The sequence below is a fragment of the Camellia sinensis genome, chromosome 8 (assembly GCF_055761805.1).
Source record: "Camellia sinensis isolate YWXY chromosome 8, ASM5576180v1, whole genome shotgun sequence".
In the NCBI taxonomy this organism is placed as follows: domain Eukaryota; kingdom Viridiplantae; phylum Streptophyta; class Magnoliopsida; order Ericales; family Theaceae; genus Camellia; species Camellia sinensis.
In genome coordinates, this window is record NC_138968.1 from 150,878,210 (window position 1) to 150,899,490 (window position 21,281).

Sequence of the window (21,281 nt, forward strand, 5' to 3'; positions counted from 1 at the left end):
CTGCATTTGCATGATCATTGAGATACCTTCGGCTTCTTGCATTGTCGGTTGCATTTTGCCCGTACCTGCGGGCACATATCTGTTTGTCTTGCCTGTTTGTCTAAGTCTTCGGCCTTGTCAAAAATGGGTCGTCTCTAGGCTTTGACATTCACTCCCGTCACTTATGACTTCCGAGTTCTGTCAAAGAGGGGCAACTATAGACACCCCATTTTTGACCGACCTTAAGACTCAGACGTCACTGATTGAACGCTCGATGATATTGCATATTGCGCTCATTTAGAAGTTTCAGAGTCCCGGCTGCAAGCCTTGCCTCCGGACTTCCGGACTCCTTCGTGCCTTGCCTCGGTTTGCGAACCAGGCTTTGTTTTCTCTGTTTTCTCTTCCCAAAGGGAGGGAGAGGTCTCGTAGACCATCTCTCAGTGGCCGTAGGCTACGTTTCGTGGTCGTAGGCCATTTTTCCCGTTTGGAGCCCGGTTTCCGATTTTTTGGAGCCGACGACCATGTGCCTCGTTTCGAGACCACCTAACCACCTCCGTTTGCTCCGATTTTTGGTATACACCTTATTTACTCCCTTTTGGGGGACACTGTGGCCTGAGAGACCAACTTTGTGGTCAAATGCCACCTTCGGTGCTTAACAGCCCATTTTCGGGGCCCCGGGCCGCGCGTTTCGGTCCCCCGAACCTCCGTTTTGCATCCGTTTTGGTTCATTTTTGGTGGAGACCTTATTTTCATAGTTAGGAAGCTTGTAGGAGGGTGGGAGGCCACCAATTGTTCCAAAAAGCCAACTTTATTTCTTCATCACTCTCCGTCGCCCGTTTTCCTCATTAAAAAGCCAATATTGACCACCCCGGGGCCACTTTCTAGAACCCCTAAACCCCATATTTGTGTTGTACACACCTGGGAGGCCACCGACCAGTAATTGTGCCTGACCCTTTTGAACCCCCCTAAAAATGGTCTTTTCTCTCTCCTGGTTCACTTTTTCTGAGTTTTGACTACATAGTTGTGTTGTGCACACATGGGAGGCCACCTTTTTGAGGTGGCCAACCAGCAATTGTCCTTGACCCTTTTGACCCTTGGTCGGCCGGCCGGCCCCCTAAACCTTCTGAACCTGGCCAGCCATGACCCTCCCACCTGGTTTCTTACAGCTGCACCCTCTGTTTTCCCCCAGATCCTGTATCCGATGGGGGGTCTTTTGGGGGGGAAATTTGAATTTCATTTTCCTCCCTTTTCTCCTCTCCTCTCCTCTATAAAACCAGCCCCTCAGCTCCTTGTTTGAGGGTTACAAAAATTGGTTTTGAGCTCTTGCATTCAATCTCTCTCTCTCTACCCTAAGCATCAAAAGCTCTTAAGTCCTACACCATTTACCCTACACCTCATAGCACAAGGCCTCCATCCTTCATTCCAGCACTTCAGGACTGTTTTGGCGAGGTTAAAGGCTCAGAAATTTGGTCCAAGAGCTGCTGGTTCATTGGTCTTCAAGGGTAAGTCTTCTTCTCCTCTTTTTTTGCCTTATTTTTCCTTGTATCTAAACCATACTTGCTAGAATTTTTGGGCTCCGACCCAAACTGTAAATAGTCATATTTTGAGCTTCTTTTCATGTTTGATCAAGGACCTCTTGCTGTTTGAGGTCTCCTACTATCACTTGCCTCTTTATCTCTCTTTTAGGCCAATTTTTGCATAGTATTTTAGGCTTATTTGTGAGCTGTTTTGGACTTTTCCATAAACTGAGAAATATCTTTTTTTGAGCCCCTCTTCAACTTTTTTGAAGGGCTCTCCTCTGTTTGAGAACAGCAGCTACCACTTGTCTCTTTACCCCTCTTTTAGGCCTTTTCTTGCATGATAGTTTGGCCTTATTTGTGATTATTTTCGTGGCTTGATGTAAACTGTAAAGTACCTTTTTTTGAGCCCCTATTCAACTTTGTTGAAGGGCTCTTTGCCATTTGGGGTCAACTGCTGTCCCTTGTGTTTAATCTCTCCTTTAGGGCCATTTTTGCATGACAGATTAGCCCTATTTGTGTTCATTTTTTAGGCTTGTTATAAACTGGAAATATGCATTTTTTGGGACTGTCTTGCATCTGTATTCATGCTTCATGATCAAATAATGCATGCTTTGTATAGCTGTAAGTCATTCCATGTGCCTAGTTTCGAATTTCGGGGTTCATTCCATGCATCGGGTGCCATGTTTCCATGTTTTGGGGCTGTTTTGTATCATATTTCAGGGCTGAAATTCACAAGTTTTCATATCATGTTCCATGCCTTGCCATGCTTTGGGTAGAGTGGCGTTTGATGCCTTAGGCTTGGTCCTCGGTTTGCGTGCATGTGTGCACGCATTTCGAGTGTCTCATTTTCATCTCATGGCTACTGATGTGAGTGTGGATGAGGTCCACTCATGTTGATGTAAGTCCATCATGCATTGCGTATGCTATTTCGATTCATAGCATTGCGTATGCTAGGTTGTATGTTAGAGCATTGTGTATGCCTTGTTACATCGTGCATTGTGTATGCCATCTCATAGTATTGTGCATGCTAGGTTGTATATTAGTTGCATTCATGCATGTCATGCATATTGCATTGTGTTTGGGATAGGAGTTAGCCTGAGCACGGGAAACGAGGGACGTTTCGTACTTCGAGTGACGGAACGTGTCTCAATTTCCAGTCACCGACACTCCGGATTATCCATGATGGAGTCTCAGTCTTGTTGTGTTTATGTGTGCATTCATTTCATATTGAATCGTGCAAATCGACTCCTCGGCCATCACGCATCGATATGCGTGATTGGTGGCACGAGGATCGAAGACTACACTCCCCGAGAGTAGTCATGCATACATATGTGAAAATACTTTGCCATGCTCCTTTGTTGCTCTCTGTTGCAGCAAATCAAAAATTGGCAACCTTCCGGAGCTTGGCACGCATTCCAAGAACAATTGCAAACAGAGGCAAACCGAGGCATCACAAGAGATTTTCCGACAAAGGCAACCGGAGCATGCATCATTCATCATTCGGAGCAGATTTGAGGCAGTCCCTGGCTTGCATGCCAATTTATTGCTTTCCTAATTTAATTTGTTAATTAATTAGGGTTTTGTACATATTTGGACTGTAATTATTCATTTGGGACTGTATATTATTTATTCGGACCCTCTGCGCGAGGGCAATGTTGTAATAAATGTGCGTGTGTGTGATGTATGTCTTCCAACCCCACGTCTTTCTCCCTTTTATTTACCCGCTTATAATGGTTAGATTAGGACATGTTTCAATTAGCATACAGTATGATAGCATGTTTGCATTCATTTCATCTGTCTTGCATGCACCGGGCTCGACGCATCATACTAACTGCATTGTATTTTCAATTTCAAGTTGAATACATGTTAGCTGTAGCATTTCATATGCCATGTCTAGAATAGCCGAGCCTGCTATAGTTGCACTTTTGCATGTGTTGCATTAGGCATTTTTGTATAATTAGGATCATGCATGGATTTCTAATTAGCTTCTGTTTTGGCTTGGAGTACTCGGTAAGTGTTTATGCTTTAGCATCCTTGCATGTGTGTGAGTGACTGCCATGATAGCATGCTTACCATGAGGCTAATTGCTTATGTGATATATCTGCCTGAATGCCTGTGGGTGAAGGTTGGATTATTTGAATTGGAATAAATGCATTGATTGTGAGTTTTAAGCCCACTAGATAGTGGCAAAATCTTGTTTTCTAAGCCCACCCGAGGGTGGCAAATCTACGTCTTAGCCTACTTGTGGGTAGCACCATCAAACCATTTTCAAATAAATAAACATGAAATGTTTTATTCCAATTCACGCGACCCAGTCTATACTTGTATGTTGTGCGGATCACATAGTAAATCTAGGCTAATAAACCGGAATAAGAGCACATAATGTTTTCACAACTTGATATCATGGTTAGTAGAGGCCGATCATTGATCGGGCGAGCGAGGGTGCTCACGAAGTGACCGTCCCCAATCGTACCCCCAAGTTCCCGAGCCGAGGCAACTCTGGTGATGACGGACACGTGGCCTTAGGCAAACGAGTCAGGGTTTCCTAAATTTTCCCAAAATAAAACATTTAGGTGGCGACTCTGTATCTGGCAAAGCAGTCCATGTTTGGCACTTCTTTCAAAAATCTGTTTTCTCAAAACGATTTGCCGGATTTGGACTCTTTGGTTCAGATTTAGAACCGTGACAATTTGAGAGTCTTGAGCTATAGTGAGCCCTAATACGAACGGAACGGGACTCTTCCTCTTGGGGCGTTTGGGGACGTCTACAGTCGGCGGCATACATAGAGGTTTCCATGCAAGCCGAGGAGGAGAGGCTTCGGAGTTCAAAGTCTAGGGTCCAAGAGTCTCAAGGAGACTATAGGCAGAATAAGAAGAGCAGGGGTACCGTTTCATCTCAGCCCCAACCACAGCAGTCTAAATCCACTTTTCCTTTGCCTAGTTTGGGTTCGGGAAGAAGTACATCGGGTGGCTTCACGTGTTTCAAGTGTGGCCAACTGGGTCACAAAGCCTTTTCGTGCCCACAGAAAGGAGAAGGGCAGTTGATGTTGCCACCACCACCACCTAACTGATCGCAGAGTCAGTCTTAGTCCCAGAATAGGGGACAAGGGTTTAATTGTTACCAGTGTGGTCAGCAAGGGCACATGAAGAGAACTTGCCCACAGTTGGGAGGCACATCTGGCGTATCAGGGTCGAGGCAGACTTAGAGCCACCAGCAGGTTCATTTAGCTCAAGCTTCGCGAGCTAATCAGGAAGCCGCTTCAGCTCAATCAGTACATTAGGCCTATGCTCCAAGAGGAGAGCAAGTTAATCAGAGGCCACAGGGGCGCATGTATGTTGTTACCGTGCCAGAGCAATTGCTAGAACCCTCAGTTGTGAGAGATATTTTTGTTGTGTGCAATACTTTGGCTAATGTATTGCTAGACACAGGTGCATCTCATTCATTTATATCTGCTACATTTATTTCTGCATTGGGGTTAGAAGTGGCACAGTTAGTGCCTCCACTCAGAGTGGAGTCACCTGTTGGGGGTACGGTTGATTTAGATCGGGGTTGTCGTGATTGTGAAATAGAAGTTGTCGGGCGTCGACTTCCATTTGCTTTTGTGTTGCTAGATATGTCGAGTTTTAATGTCTTGTTCGGTATGGATTGGTTATCATCATACCGGGCTGTTATAGATTGTAATAACCCAATTTTTTTTTAATAGTCAGTGCATAATTTAATTGAGCAAATTTTCAGATTTGGAGTGCTGTGTAAAACTCTGTGCGAAAACAGTTTGGTTTTGTATTTTTTTAAAAATAGTAACTGATCTCAGAAAATTATGATATTTTAGTATGTTGTTCCCATATGAGTCTAGCATGTTGGATAACAATTTCAGAATTAAATGATGAGTATTTATTTTATAAAAATTCAAGGAATGATTGGTGTTTAATTTAATTTATAGCAGAATTTGAAATTGAGTTTTGGGTGTTCGGACCAAGATTTGAGATAAATTTGTTGGGACTATTTTGGTATATAATTGGACCATGTTTGACTTATGGGTGAGACTCATGATTTAGATTTAATTTAATTTGAGTTTGTTTAATGACTTATATTTAACTGATTGGGCTTTTTTTTATTAGGTGATTGGTAGTAACCACTTTAGGAGTTGTTATTACTTATTATATAGGATTATAATAATATTTGATAGTTGATTTTATAGTGTGTACTATATGGCGAAAAATTATATATTTTATAAATAATGAAATTGTGTATATTCCGTAGTGATAAAAATATTATATTTTGTGGTGAGAAAAATTATATCATTTTATAATTTATATTATAAAATTTTGAGGTATTATTATAAAAATTATATTTTTTTGGGAAAAATCAAGCTTTGGGAAACACACCCATGTGGGTGGCCCCCCCTTTTGTCTTCTTGCCATCATTTATTCTTCTTTTCAATTATATTGCATTGGTTTTCTATTGCATTGAGCAGAGAGTTTAACTCTCTTTGCCCTCTCTATCGTTCTCTCTCTTTTTCCCTATTCCTCCATTGTTGCTCAACCTTTGAGCTTTGAGTGGGAGTCTTTAGAGTGAGATTTTGCAAAAGTTTTGTTAATGAAAGTTGGAGAGCTCGTCGTAATCTTCGCAATGATAATCTCGGATTCATGATCAGGCAAGATATGCCTTCTAGATATGTTCTTCTTCATTATTTGAGGTAAGGACTTTCTTCATATTTTTAGATTAAAACTATGTTAGGGTTATTTTGAAAAAATATAACATTATAAGAGGTATTGCATATAGATATATTTTTAGATTTTTGTTTGGTAATTTTTGGAAGAAAAATTATGTTGTTGAAATGTTAAGAATGTTGGTATTTTGAGATTGATTTTGAAAAAATCACTTTGTGTTGTTAATTTTGTAAAAAGGAATTCGAAAATAGAATTTAATAGTTGTATGGACTGTATCTACATCATATTATGGCTAGATAATTTATTTTGAGAAATTAATGTTTAAATATTTATCTCATCCTTGAGTTTTGGAATTTATTTTTGAGAAAAATAAATTAATAGTGAGGAATATTGTGTAAATTGTTAAGTAGGGATTTTTCGTACACTTCTTTATGTACTTTTACTTGATTATATAGAGCTTAGAGTTGTATATAATTTAATTAGAATTTTTGAGAAATTTGTGATTTATTTGCTTAAAAGAGAAATTTTGAGAAAAATAAAGAGTTGATACCCAAATTACAAAAGTGTAAACTTGGAATATGTTTGTAAGGTTATGAAAGAGCTATGTTTTAAATTTGAACAAAAACGGATTTCGATTCGATCGGTTTTGAAATTTTTACCAGTTTGTGACCAAAAGAACATTTTTAAAGAAAATAAAGGAATTTTGTTTAACTTATGGGGCTTTTGATCAAGATAGGATGTCATAGCTGAATAATGCTTGAAGAATGAGTTTGGAAATAAAATGATGTTTTCTTGGGCATTAACGGTATTATTTTGCTTAATGTATCTATTGGAATAAAACCGACATGGTTAGAAATAGACCTTGAGAGATTACCAGATGTGATTGTAATATGAAAACTAGTGTAGTTGTTCATATTTGATAAAATCTGAAATATGATTTGTTTCTAAATGTTAGGAATCATGGGAGATTCCAGGTTATGGTTATATGTTGGATTGTATGTCCATGTTGTTATCTTTTAATTAATATATTAAAGATAACTATTTTGGCTATCGGTGAAAATTTACCATGTTGCATTTAAATGAGGGATTTCTCGGAAGGATAAGAAACGATGGAACTTTGGAATTTTGATATATAATATGTTATAAATTTGTCTTGAAATGACTAAATTGAGATTAACATTGAAAACGTGAAATTGGAAGGTTGTGATTATAAATGGTGATTTTGGATATGTATTATCTCACTTATGAAAGTTTTGAATAAACGATTTATTTTGATATTGAATATCTCTTTAGAAATAATTGCATTGGGTTATCGGTGGGGGATAGCTATGATTGTTGTAGAAATTACATGAAGATTAGGCGATTTAATGCTAATCTATTGTTGGTGTTATTGAATATGACCATGTTATAGATACATTGTCTATGTATGTTTATTGGGAGGAGAAAGGGGATGTACTCCATATGTGATTATGTTTATAAATACATTGCATATGTATATTTGTTTGGAAGGAGAAAGGAGATGGACTCCATTTAAAGCAAGTTGACCGAAGTGTCCTAGGTGAAAGACCCGAAATTTTATATATAAATGGATGTTGATTCCTTCGGACGAAATATCCGTAGAATGGCAGCTTTGAAGTGTTCATGTGAGTTTTGCATAATTGGAAAATCATTAAGTTGTAGTCTCATTTTGGTTGTTGAAAGATAATGAATTTAACTCATGAATTGAGTAGCATATATGAACTGGAAATGAATTGGTAGTACTTGTATAGTCTACTTGCAGACACCAGCCTATGGATTACCTGAGTCGTATTTACCACCTTGGAATTTTATTAAAATTGTTGGATTAATGTGTTTTCAAATTAGCATTGTGCATAAGATTTTTAAAAGATGAGAAAATATTTTAGCATGACATGGCATATGCATTCATCTCCTAAGACTATATAAAATGTATTTAATGCTTTGTTAGATGTCATTGTAAATTGTTTAATTATTTGATTCAATTGACAAATGGGTAATTGAAAGAATTGAAAAGGATGTCATGTTACATTTGAGGCATGATTATTTATTTAAGTTAACTAATTGTGTTTAATTAAATAAATTGGATTTAAGAGTTTATGTAATAGAATCATTTGGTTTTGACATGATATGATTTCACATATATGTAGGAGTATTTTTGTACCCGTATATCTTTTAATGTTTTAATATGAGATTGTTCGATGAGCTTGCTCACCCCCTGCCTATACATGTGTACAGGGAATACTTTTCAGATTTGAAGATCAAACAATGGGTTTTACCATTTCATAAGTATAATATAGTGATGGATTGTACTACTTTATTTGTTGTTTGGCTGAGTGTTATTTTTTTGTAAAGAGTAGTATCCCCTCTTTTATTGTAAGCCTTAGGACATTACTTTTATTTGTATGTAAATGTCATTGTCGTATAACGAGAAGGAATACGTATATTTAATTATTCATCATTTCATCCAAGGATGAAATATTATTTGTAAATGGACTTAATTAATGAATATTGGTAATGTTATCCATGTGACAAAATACGGGGCATTACATAGATTGCTACTACCAGAAAGTTATTGTATGTACCTCGAGCGGTGATTGCTTTTATTTCTTGGGGAATCGGGTGGATAAAGTCTTATCACCAGTGTATGATCTGCGTGGGCGGAGTGAACTTAATTGTTTTCTTGCTAGCTTTTTGAATAGTGAGTGTGATGAGATTCAGGTTGAGTTGCCGAGAGTAGTTTGTGAATACCCAGATGTCTTTCCCGAGGATTTTATTAGTTTACCATCTCACCGAGAAATAGAGTTCTCTATTGATTTAGTGCCTGGCACCTCACTAGTTTCTATGGCTCCATATAGATTTGCACCTGCTGAATTGAGTGAGTTGAAGATTCAACTCTAGGAATTGTTAGATGAGGGTTTTAATTGCCGTAGTACTTCACCTTGGGGAGCGCCGGCTCTTTTTGCTAAAAAGAAAGATGGAGCATTACGGCTTTGTATTGATTACAAGAAGTTGAACCGGGTGACTGTTAAAAATAAGTACCCAATGCCTCGTATAGATGATCTATTTGATCAGTTGAAAGGGTCTTGTTGTTTCTCTTAGACCTGAGATCGGGTTATCATCAATTGAGGGTAAGGGAGGAGGATATCTCGAAGACGGCATTCCGTACACGGTATGGCCATTACGAGTTTCTTGTGATGTCTTTTGGGCTAACCAATGCACCTGCAGTGTTTATGGATCTAATGAATTGGATTTTTCGTGAGTTCTTAGATCATTTTGTGGTTGTCTTTGTGGATGACATTTTGATTTATTCACCTTCTGAGGAGGAACACGAGGAACATTTACGAGTAGTACTTGAGTTACTTAGAGCCCATAAGCTGTATGCTAAGTTTAGGAAATGTTACTTTTGGCTGGAAGAGGTTAAATTCCTAGGGCATGTAGTGTCAAGGGAAGGGGTGACTATAGATTCATCCAAGATAGAGGCTGTGCAAGATTGGGCACAACCTAAGAATGCTTTCGAGATTCGTAGTTTCTCGGGGTTGGCCGGGTATTACCGTCGGTTTGTAAAGGATATCTCTCGACTTGCTTCACCTTTGACTAAGTTGACGAGAAAAGAAGTCAAGTTTGTATGGAGTGAAACTTGTGAAAAGTCGTTCCAAGAGCTCAAGGTTAGACTCACCACTGCTCTAGTATTGATTATTCCGGAGAGAGGTTTGAGTTATTCTGTATATTGTGATGCTTCAAGGGAAGGTTTAGGTTGTGTATTGATGCAAGAGAGTAATTTTTTGCAACAAAAATTGACAAATTGATTCAAGAGAGTAATTCAAGGGAAGGTTTATGTCACGACCCAAACCCGGCCCTATGGGTTTAGCACCGTAACCGGCCAGTAATCCGAGATTACCGAAGGCCTACTTAACAGAAATACAGTAAAACAGAGTACAGGGCCTGGCGGAAGCCAATACAGTAATTAAACAATGTCCAATGAGCTGTGACAGTCTGCATGCAAAAGATTTTCCATGCATTCATACATAAATGGCACAGAACAGTATGAACAATATTCACATCCATTCAAACTAGGGACTCAACCCTACATAACAGTACAGAAAACATTCCGTCTGTACAAAACAGTACGGTCTATACAAAATTTACAGTCACACAGTACAGGGACCTAATCCCTGTATAACAGTACAGTAACACTCGGTCTATACAGAACAGTAAAACAGTACAGAAGACAGGTGGGGGAAACAACCAAAACACCCCCAAGCCATAGCATGGCAACTCGGAACCTCGCAGTGAGGCGCAAAGGCTGGCTTGACAAAACTGGAGTAACCCTGACGCTCCTAGCTCCGATCTGGTGCCTGTACACCTACATATATATATGAGCAGTGAGCTAAAGCCCAGTGAATAACATAATGCGTAAAGAGGTTTAGAATGAATGTCCTTACGGTAATGAAAACAGTTCAATTCAATCAGTACTTCAGTTGTTCAGTACAGTAAACAGTCATATGTGGTACATCCATTAGCATAACAGTAACAGTAGGTCTTGAAAGACCGAACAGTAATGATGGCCATCAGTCAGTAAACAGTAGTGGTTCCACGAGGGAACCGACAGAGAATTCTGTCGCAGTAACAGTAACAGTAAACAGTAAGTACTAAGGATGCCACAGTACAGTCCAGAAATAAAGGACATACATTCATTCAGTAAATAATACCAGTTCAGTAAACAGTTCAGTTCAGTATTCAAAAGATATCAGTTGAACATATCTTTACACAATTGTTACTCACAGAGTTCTGGGGCACAGTATGCTAGAGCGTGTCTCCCCAGTTGCCAACCCTACACGTTTCACAGGTTGAACACACTAAGCTACACAGTTGGGAAATATCATAACTTAATCCCTAATTTGCCTTGGTGTGTTCTACAACGATATCCTCATCTAAATGTCTTAAACTAGGCCTAAGAATGCCTAGGATGGGATGAGGATGCAAAAATACACTTAGAAAACATTTTCAGGATTTTCATAGAAACAGAGTCCCGCTCGAGCGCAGGTTTCCCCGCTCGAGCGTACAGGCAAACAAAGGTACACGCTCGAGCGTAAACTTTCCCGCTCGAGCGTACTGTAAAAGTACTGGATGGGTGAAATCCCCTCTCGATGCCCGCTCGAGCTTGGGACATGACTCCGCTCGAGCGCCCAATCCTCCGCTCGAGCGGACTGTAAAACAGTGCAAGATGCTGGAAGCTCGATTTTCCCGCTCGAGCGGCACTTCCCCCGCTCGAGCGGACTACTGAAATCTGGAAATCTCAGATTCGAGCTCCAGGTTCAAAACCAAGCTCAAAAGCATCAAAACCAATCCTCTTGGGCCCATTTTCTGGAAAACATTTATAAACACATAGAATATCATGTTTCAAAGCTCAATTTTAAGAAATCAAAGCCCAAGGGCGTTTAATTCAAACTCAATTTAAACCATTTTTTTTCCAAGCACACGATGAACATGCAAACATGCATGAATTCAAACCATTTCAAAGCTTCGATTTGATGCTCTAAAGAGCCAATTCTTTTCAAAACATGATGAAATCATGGACTACACTCAAGACATGAACATGCATGTAACATTTTGCCATGAACTCAACTCAAAATCCAACAATACTAACATGCATGCAAAGATTGAGCTTCAATCCACCATTAATGAACCAAATCAGGACTTAGCTCTACAAATTAACATGAACCATGCAAGAATCAACTCAAAACATGGACAAGAAGACAATGGAGCTACCTTTAGTCTTGTATTTAGGATAGGGAAGCTCAAATGTACAAAAACTCCTTCAATTCTTCAAGATTCTCAAGCTAAAACAACAAGAACAATTCTCTCTCTCTCTAACTCTCTTCTAGGTCGGTTAGAGGCAACACAAGGACTGATGAAAATGTGTTATGTGAGTGTAATGAGAACCAAAGATGACTCAAGTAGTGTATTGAGTGGGCCACTCATGTGGCAAAACGGTAAATAAGTCCAACACTTTTATTAGCTTAATTTAATCTAATTTAATCATACCTAATCAATTTTCAGATGAATATACCATAAAATCACCTAAATTACGAGGGTCACAGAACACTAATTGGTTTCGGATTCGGCCGTCGGTAAGGCCTTCAATTAGCAGTTTAAACATATAAACGTGAACAGATAATCAGACAATTAAACAGATAGAATGCAATTAACTAACATATACTCAGTCAATTCAGTTTCAATTTCAGTCAGTTATCAGTTCCATTTCGCAGTAATCAATGATTAACGGTAATCATTCAGTCATTAACCAGTAAACAGTATGAGGGTTGTTACAGTTTAGGTTGTGTATTGATGCAAGAGAGCAATTCAAGGGAAGGTTTAGGTTGTGACAAAAATTGATTCCTAAATATTTTTTGCAACAAATTTTTATACTTTTGAGGACAAATATTTTATTCTTAAAACCTTTATATATTGCCGTGAATTATGAATTCGAATTTAAATTTCAGCTCATTCGATTAATAATGATCTTGACACAGTTGAATGTTTTATGCAAAAGGCAAAAAATTGAAGCACCAGCAAGTTGTTGAGTATTTTCCATGTCTGTAATTAAGCCTTTCATTTAATGAAAATCTGCAACAGTTAAATATATATAGATTTTCACTCTTCATTTCATCCCCAACAAAACAAACATAAATGGAAAAAGTATCGTATGGAGCTAGCGCTCTAAGTATCTCCAACATTCATCATGTCGAGTCTACAGAAGAGGGGTTATAATGTATATAATAATGCAATTTTTTTTATTTTCATTGGAGGTTTTATCTGTGTTTGAGTTTAACATTTAAAGAGTCAAGTTTGAGCATGTTCAATCATATGTTCTAATTGAATTCGAGTTTGATTAATAAACAAACCAAGCTTATATATAATCCTACTTAATTGCATTTGTTTGCAATTCTAAGCATAACTATTAGGTTTATTTCACGAACTATTATTATATATGTATGACAAATGAGTTGGCATGAGAAAATTGTTTGAATGTAGTGGATCCTACACAACTGGAGTGATGAAGATTGTGTCCAAATATTGAGAAACTGCAGAAAAGCAATACCAGAGAAAACTGGAAAGATTGTTATAGTTGATACGATTTTGCAACCTGGTGGTGATGACCTATTTGACAACACAGGCATGGCAATGGACCTAATGATGCTCACATTGGTTAGAGGTGGAAAGGAGAGGACTGAGCTTGAATGGAAAAAGATACTAAATGAAGGAGGATTTGTGCGCTACAACATCATCCAAATTCCAGCTTTACAGTCAATTATCAAGGCATATCCACCGTAACTAGCAACTGATGTGCTTCAAATACAATAGTGAGTTAGGAACAATAACAAATGTGCCAACAAACATACATATTAGGCAAAATATTAAGTGGACCTCACACAAGCAGTGGAACCGACATGTTATATTTACTGGCATCTTTGTTAGTATTCTTCGTATTATTGTCCCTAGATAATAAGTGTTCCAACCCAAACTAAATCCTATTATCTCTTCTAATATGTTTTAGCAAGCTTCCATCATTAATCTAATAAGGGTTGAGGGAAGAAGTACTTCCATTTGTATGGTTTACACGTAAGAATATATATATATACACTATGCCAAATAGTTCATTCGAGGTAACTAAAAAGGGTCCCTTAAATGCAAAATTATTTGCATTTAGATTACTCTTATGTTTCTTTAAATAATAATTAGGAAATGTATCCTAGACTGAATCTTTTGGAACCAATTCAAGAGCAAAAACATAAAGATCACAATCTAAGACTCTGATAAACATGAATTTTGATTGCAATGGATCTTTAGTTGACATTGGCGGTGGCACATGGGCTTCCATTGCATCTAAATATGTAAAATGTGCTATACGTATGAATAGATATGTAAGATATATACATATATATATATATATATATTATAAATTAGACAAATTACAACGGTAGTTTTGTATTTTTGTCTTTGTGTTATTTTAAATCATGTAATTTGAATTGGTTCAATTTTGACTTTGAATTGTGACTTTGTGTTAATTTAATCCAATTGATTACAACTCTTACGTTGTGTTTGGTCGAGGGATTTGGAAAGAGATTTGGAAAGAAAAATGAAAAGTTATGTGAAACTAAGTGAAATGTAAATATTTTTTATTGACATTTCACCTAATTTTTCTCTTTTCTTTTTTAAATCCCTTTTCAAATCTCCTAACCAAACACAACGTTAGTATTTTTTATAGAAAATATGAGCATAAGTGTCATGTATCAAAATTTTAAGCGTAAAATTATAAATTTACTTAAAAATCACTAATGATATTATCAATTGTATTAAATTGACCTAAAATTTAAAACAAAGGTCAAAATTAAGTCAAATAAAAGTGTAAAGACCAAAATAACACAATGTGAAATATAGGATTATAAATGTAAGGGACATTTACACGCAAATTCTAATTTATGAACTTATGCTCCATTAAGTACTAACTAAGATTTTTGAACCTTCAAGTCACATTCAATTTTTAAGAGTCGGAATTGCCTTTCAAACAAGGATTGCTCATCATTTATGATTATCTATAAAGGAAAGGAATATGATGATTTGACATTTATTTTCATTTTCAAAACTTTAAAGCATCAACTTTCAAATTGAAAAAATTAAAAATGTGTGTGTGTGTGCTCGCGCGCGCGCGCAATGAAAAAATCATGGTTTTTTTTTCTGAAAAAATTGAACAAACTATTTTTTTTGTGTGTGTACAAAACTGAAAATTTTGTGTCTATAACGGAGTATAATGATGGAACATTAATATGCAAAATTGGAACAAAAAAAAAAACTTTAAAAATGAAAAAACTAATAATGTTCTCGATTTTATTCGATAGTTGAATCAAACCAATAAGTAGAAGGGTAAAAACATTTGATCTCATGCTCTCTCTTTTTTTCATCAGTTAGTGAAATAATTATCTGAAACATTATTATGCAAAATTAATAATGTTCTTAGTTTTAATAATTATAAAAAAAAAAACTAATAATATTATCAATTTTACTAAATATGACTTATTGGTTCAAAAAATCTTATATAGGAACATTATGTCACTGAGTTTTTTTGTTATTTTGGCACCAAATGAGGTTATAGAGATAAAAAAAATTTAGGAATAAAATCACTTTTTGAATAACGAAATATTTTAGTTGTTAAAATGACATTATTGGTTTTTTAGCGATAAAATTGGACATTTAATAATCAATTACTATCCTTTTGGGATCAAAGTTTAGCTCAAAATGTAAATTATTTTGGCACCAAGTTGTTTTTGTCCTAAAAGTGTATTTAATAGTGACATTTTTAAATTTATGTTGCTAAAAGTTTTCTTTGTTTAATTGTTTGGAACGACCTTTTAATGACGACCTTAACAATGACAAGAATTGATTTTCTAAATATTTTTTGCAACAAATTTTTATATTTTTTAGGATAAATATTTAATTCTTAAAACCTTTATATATTGCCGTGAATTATGAATTCGAATTTAAATTTCAGCTCATTCGATTAACAATGAGCTTGACACACATGAATGTTTTATGTAAAAAGTAAAAAATTGAAGCACCAGCAAATTCTTGAGTATATCCCATATCTATAATTAAGCCTTTCATTTAATGAAAATCTGTAACAGTTAAATATAGATTTTCACTCTTCACTTCATCCCCAACAAAACAGACATAAATAGAAAATGTATCGTATGAAGCTAGCGCTCTAAGTATCTACCTCCGAAATTCGTCTTTTCAAGCCTACAGAAAAGGGGTTATAATGTATACAATAATGCTATTTTTTTATTTTCATTGGAGGTTTGAGCTGTGTTTGAGTTTAATATTTAAAAAGTCAAGTTTAAGTTGGAGTGTAAAAGTGGTCCGTGGCTCGTGGGCTGCCCGAAAGCCTCTCGTGGCTCGGGGTGGATCCGGCCCTGTTAGGCCCAGGCCCAAGCCCAGCCCAGGATCCTAGACCTGGGCCTAGGCTATCATTTTGAAGCTCGTGGGCCTGAACCGTGGCCCGGCCCATTGGCTCACTCAAGTCCCACTCAAAACCTAGCCCGAGGCCAATGTCATTTTTTGTGGAAAAAATAAAATTTTGGCAAACAAATGTTCAAACCTTGCCTAAGCCTGGCTTGCCCAAGACCCAAATAGCCCTAGGCTTAGGCCTAATTTTCTGGCCCGTTGGCTGGGCCAGGCCAGCCTACCCAAATTTTGGCAAGAGCCCGCAAGGCCCGACATTTAAATTATTTCAAGCCCAAGAGTAGGAATAGCGGCTTATTCAAATTATTCGGCTAAAAGCAGTGAATAGTTTCTTTAGCAAGCTGTTGAGTGGCATGATCTAATTGGTAGCATTGACGAAGATCAGCAATGCCTGCTAACAAAGCCCCCTTCTCTAATAAAAAAAAACGTAAAAATGAAAGAGAACTGAAGTAACAAAAAGAAATAAAAAGAGAAGTCGAGTAAGAATGATGACCACACTGATGGAAAGGAATGGGGGGCTGGCAGAAAACATAATTTGGGAGCTTGAGAAACAATCTCAAAGTCAAGTGGTTGGTCTAGTTAGGGGAGGTAATGCAGTTCAGACAAATGACGTCACTTCTTCAACAACCCAAAAAACATAACAGGTAGCTCAGTCAAAAGCTTTCCTTAACTTGGGCTCTTCAAATAATGATGGACTGGATAAAGAATTTCAACCTCCGTCAGGAAACAAGAAACAGTCACCTCAAAATTCCTGGAAGTCCAGTCAAAATCACCTCTCAATTCCGAGCCGGACCAAATTTACACCCCTATTTAAGCATGTTCAATCATATATTCTAGCCGAATTTGAGTTTCATTAATAAACAAACCTAGGTTACATATAATCCTGCTTAACTAGATTTGTTTGCAATTCTAAGCGTAACTATTAGGTTTATTTCATGAACTATTGTTATATATGTATGACAAATGAGTTGGCATGAGAAAATTGTTTGAATGTAGTTGATCTTACATGACTGGAGTGATGAAAATTGTGTCAAGATATTAAGAAACTGCAGAAAAGCAATACCAGAGAAAACTAGAAAGATTATTATAGTTGATACGGTTTTGCAGCCTGGTGGCAATGGCCTATTTGACAACATAGGCATGGGAATGGACCTAGTGATGCTTACGTTGTTTGGAGGTAGGGATGAGAGGACTGAGCTTGAATGGAAAAAGATACTAAATAAAGGAGGATTCATGCACTACAACATCATCAAAATTCCAGCTTTACAGTCAATTATCGAGGCATATCCACAATAACTGGCAACTAATGTGTTTCAAATTCAATAATGAGTTAGGAACAATAACAAATGTACCAACAAACATACAGATTAGGCAGAATATTAAATGGACCTCACACAAGCTGTAGAGCCGACATGCTATATTTACTGGTATCTTTGTTAGTGTCCCTAGTATTATTGTCCCTAAATAATAAGTGTTCCAGCCCAAACTATTTCTTATTATCTCTTCTAATATGTTTTAGCAAGCTTCCATTGCTTGGTCTAATGGTGGTTGAGAAAACAACTACTTCCATTTGTATGATTTACATGTAAGAATATATATATATATATATATATATATGCCAAATAGTTCATTCAAGGTAACTAAAATGGGTCTCTTAAGGGCTGGTTTGGCAACTCAATATTTTAGCCTAAAAGTCAAAAAGTCATTAAGAAAACTAAAAAGTCAACAATATATACTAGAAAGTTAAAAATTTCATTTTCTGTGTATTTTTTGCACATTTTTTCGTAAAATTAAAAAGTCATAATTTCAAACATACTAATTTTTTTAACTCATATTTTAGCTAAAAAACTAAAATATTACTAAAATAATCTACTTCCAGATGAGGCTGTTACTCTTATTTTTCTTAATAATAACTAGGAATTATATCCTAGACATGGTCTTTTGGACCCAACTCAAGAGCATAAACATAAAGATCATGATCAAAGATTGTGATAAACATGGGTTTTGATTGCAATGGATCTTTAGCTGACGTTGGCGGTGACACAAGGGCTTCCATCGCATTATATGTAAAATGTATTATGTGTATGAAAATATGTAAGATATATATTATAACTCCTTAGGCTTGTTCCTTGCAATTAGGTCCTGCTGGCTCAGCCCAACTTGGGAATTATAAGGCCCACCCACCTGCTCTAGTTTACTGATCTGGCCCAAGCACACCTCAATATTCACACCTGGCCCTTCTAGGCTCGATCCACCTAGACTTCGAACAAATCCTGACCTACCCATTTGAATTTCCTCACTCTGATTAACAACTGTCTCCTCAGTGAAGCCGATCCTCTGGTTTCGCACCTCCATCATCATTTTGTTGCAGTTCGCAGCCGACATTACCTTCTCCCCATCATGTCAAACAACTATAGCTTCCCCTACACTCCTCTGACCAACCGCCCTATCCACCTCCACGCTCTTGCTACAGCCAGCTGGCCTAATTTCCTGAGGTACACCATGGCCGACCTCCAGGTCAGCCTCTGAAACATCCTCTACATCCTGGTCAGCATCATTACCTCCACCTTCCCTGCAATTCCAACCCACACTATGATCCTTCAATGTGTTTGAACTTCCAATCTCAGGTGCATCTTTAATCTCATTACATCTGCAGGAAGGATTAAGTGTTTGCACTATTACCACCTGTTCTTCACAAACTCTCACTGGAAACACCGCACCTCTACATTCCAAATTTACAACAGAATTTATAGGTTCCATACTTCTAGTGGACACCTTCACCTTGGCACATACAAAGGAAGAGGGTTGGCACATATCACCTTCGAAGCATGACACCTGCCCCCATACCTCTCCTAACCTCCTTACATTAGAACTATTCCATAGATGAAGAGGGATACCATAGCAACTCAACCAAACACATCTTTCCTGTTCCAGAACCTGCCCTGATTCTCCATCGACAATATCTTCACACCACTCCAGAATCAGCTCCTTCATAGGTGGTAGTTTCCATGTCCTCTCCTCCTTTGATCTGGCTAGGCTCCTAAATATACTACTTGAAGCTCCTGACCTGTGTCCTGATTGTCCTGACCAGTCGGTCTGGTTAGCTTCTTCTTCTGGAGTCCTAACTGTAGCAGATCTGTATAAGTCTACTGTGGCTTCTGCAGGTGATGCCTTGAGCATTACAAAACTGATATGGCTAAAGGTCATCCCTCCCAAGGTGTAGGTTTTTTGTTGGTTTGCATGGAAGAGGAGAGTGAAGACCATGGAGTTTTTACAGCGGCTGGGTGTGCTTGATCAGGGTGCCTCTACAACGTGTGTGTTCTGTGGCAGTGGAAGTGAATCAGTGGACCATGTATTAATTTGGTGCCCCTTTGTGTGGAAGATCTGGGCAGAAATGCTGAGATGGTGGGATCTCCAAGCTGTTATACCTGGCTCGGTGGAGAGCCTTCTCTGGTGGTGGGCAGGAGGGAAGTTGAGGAAGTTAGAAAGGAAGATTTGGGGAGTAATTCCAATGGTTGTAATGTGGTCCACTTGGAAGTGCAGAAATGAGTGTGTGTTTAGAGCAACCACCCCAAATCTGGAAGATCTTTGTGAGTTAGTCAAGCATCGGATTGCTTTTTGGGTAAAACCTTTCTTTCCAGATTTCTGCTTTTCAGTGCAGGACTTCATCTATAATTTGAGGCAAATTAGAAGGTGTTTGGGCGGGTCTGTGGGTGTTATGTGAATGGTATGTCAGTGTGTGTTTGGCTCCTGCTTTGTGGTAGGCTGTCTGCCAGGTATGCTTCTGTGACCTTCTGGAATGCATGTAGGTTGCTCTTCTGGCCTGTTATTGTGGCTGGATTGTATGAGACTTTCAGCTGGTTTGGTTATGAAGGATGTTCTGTAGGGTGGAATTCTGAACTAAGGCCAGAGGTGTAGTCTGTGTAACTTCTACCCAGCTTGGCATCGGTGCAACATTAAAGTTTATATGTCGTGCACTCTGCTTGGTCTAAAGACTGATCTACAATCTGAAGTATATCTGATTATCTGCAGATTGGAGAGTTGCTTGGCTGTGTTGTAGTCAGTTGGTTGTAAGGGAGGTTGTTGTGCCGCTTCATTACTCTATCTGTTGGCATAGAATCAACAGTGGTTCAATATTGGGGGTCCAGATCTTATCTCCTTGCTGTCCAGATTTATCAGCAGTGGTCCAATCTATGTGCTCTAGCTCATATCAGCAAATTGTTGGAGGTTCTATTTTTGCACAGGATATCTTCCCCTCTTCTGAAGTTGTTGTAGGAGTTTTGCTCAGTTTTGGTGTTTATGTTCACTGCAATTTTGTTGTTTCGTAGGCTGCTTGAGTCTTTTCTGTTCATTTTTGTGTGTTGCTGATTTTGGAGCTTGGAGCTTCAGCCAGCTCCAAGTTCCTCTTTATTGATGTCCTGTATCCTTCTTGTATACTTTCATCAATAAAGATTTTCTTTGCCGATCAAAAAAATATATATATATATTATAAATTTAAACATTAAAATATATGTTGCTAAATAAAATCCATGCTGAAAGACATTTTAATGAATATTCTGGAAGTCTACTCATCGAGAACCATCCCGAAGATCTATCAAAATAATCAAACATAACTTTGTGCAACAGTAGAAACAAGTATTTTGTTTTTTGCAAAAGCAGAGTCCGAATCACCAAAAAAATTGCTAAATTAAATCAATTCATTATGTAAAAGTTTTAAGGTTGTGTTTGGGAAGGAATTATTTTTTGGGAGATTTGGTCAAAACCCCCTCATAATAAAACTTTAATGCATTAAGAATATGTACAAAAAAAATTTCCTTAAAAAGTCCAACACATACCATTATTATCAAAATATTAAACTTTAAAATAATATAACTTTTGATATAGATGTCAATTTTTAATAAAATTACTATTTTTAAAATTCTATCATCAAGATCTATCAAATAAGATCTATGTTGACTATGAAATTCTAAAAAATAAAAAAAAAATTATGACCATTGAAATTGATATAAATAATAACAGTAACATATTAAGAAGCAAAATAAATTAGGCAGTCATTTTCACCAAATAAGGGTTC

At 37.4% G+C, this 21,281-nt stretch overlaps 2 pseudogenes; both read left to right on the forward strand.

Annotated features, from left to right (window-relative positions):
- The window catches only part of LOC114263742 (xanthohumol 4-O-methyltransferase-like), a 54,876-nt pseudogene extending 41,354 nt beyond the window's left edge, over nucleotides 1-13,522 (forward strand).
- A 488-nt stretch (nucleotides 13,523-14,010) lies between these two features.
- LOC145798186 (xanthohumol 4-O-methyltransferase pseudogene) lies at nucleotides 14,011-17,503 on the forward strand (annotated as a pseudogene).
- The last annotated feature ends 3,778 nt before the right edge of the window (nucleotides 17,504-21,281 follow it).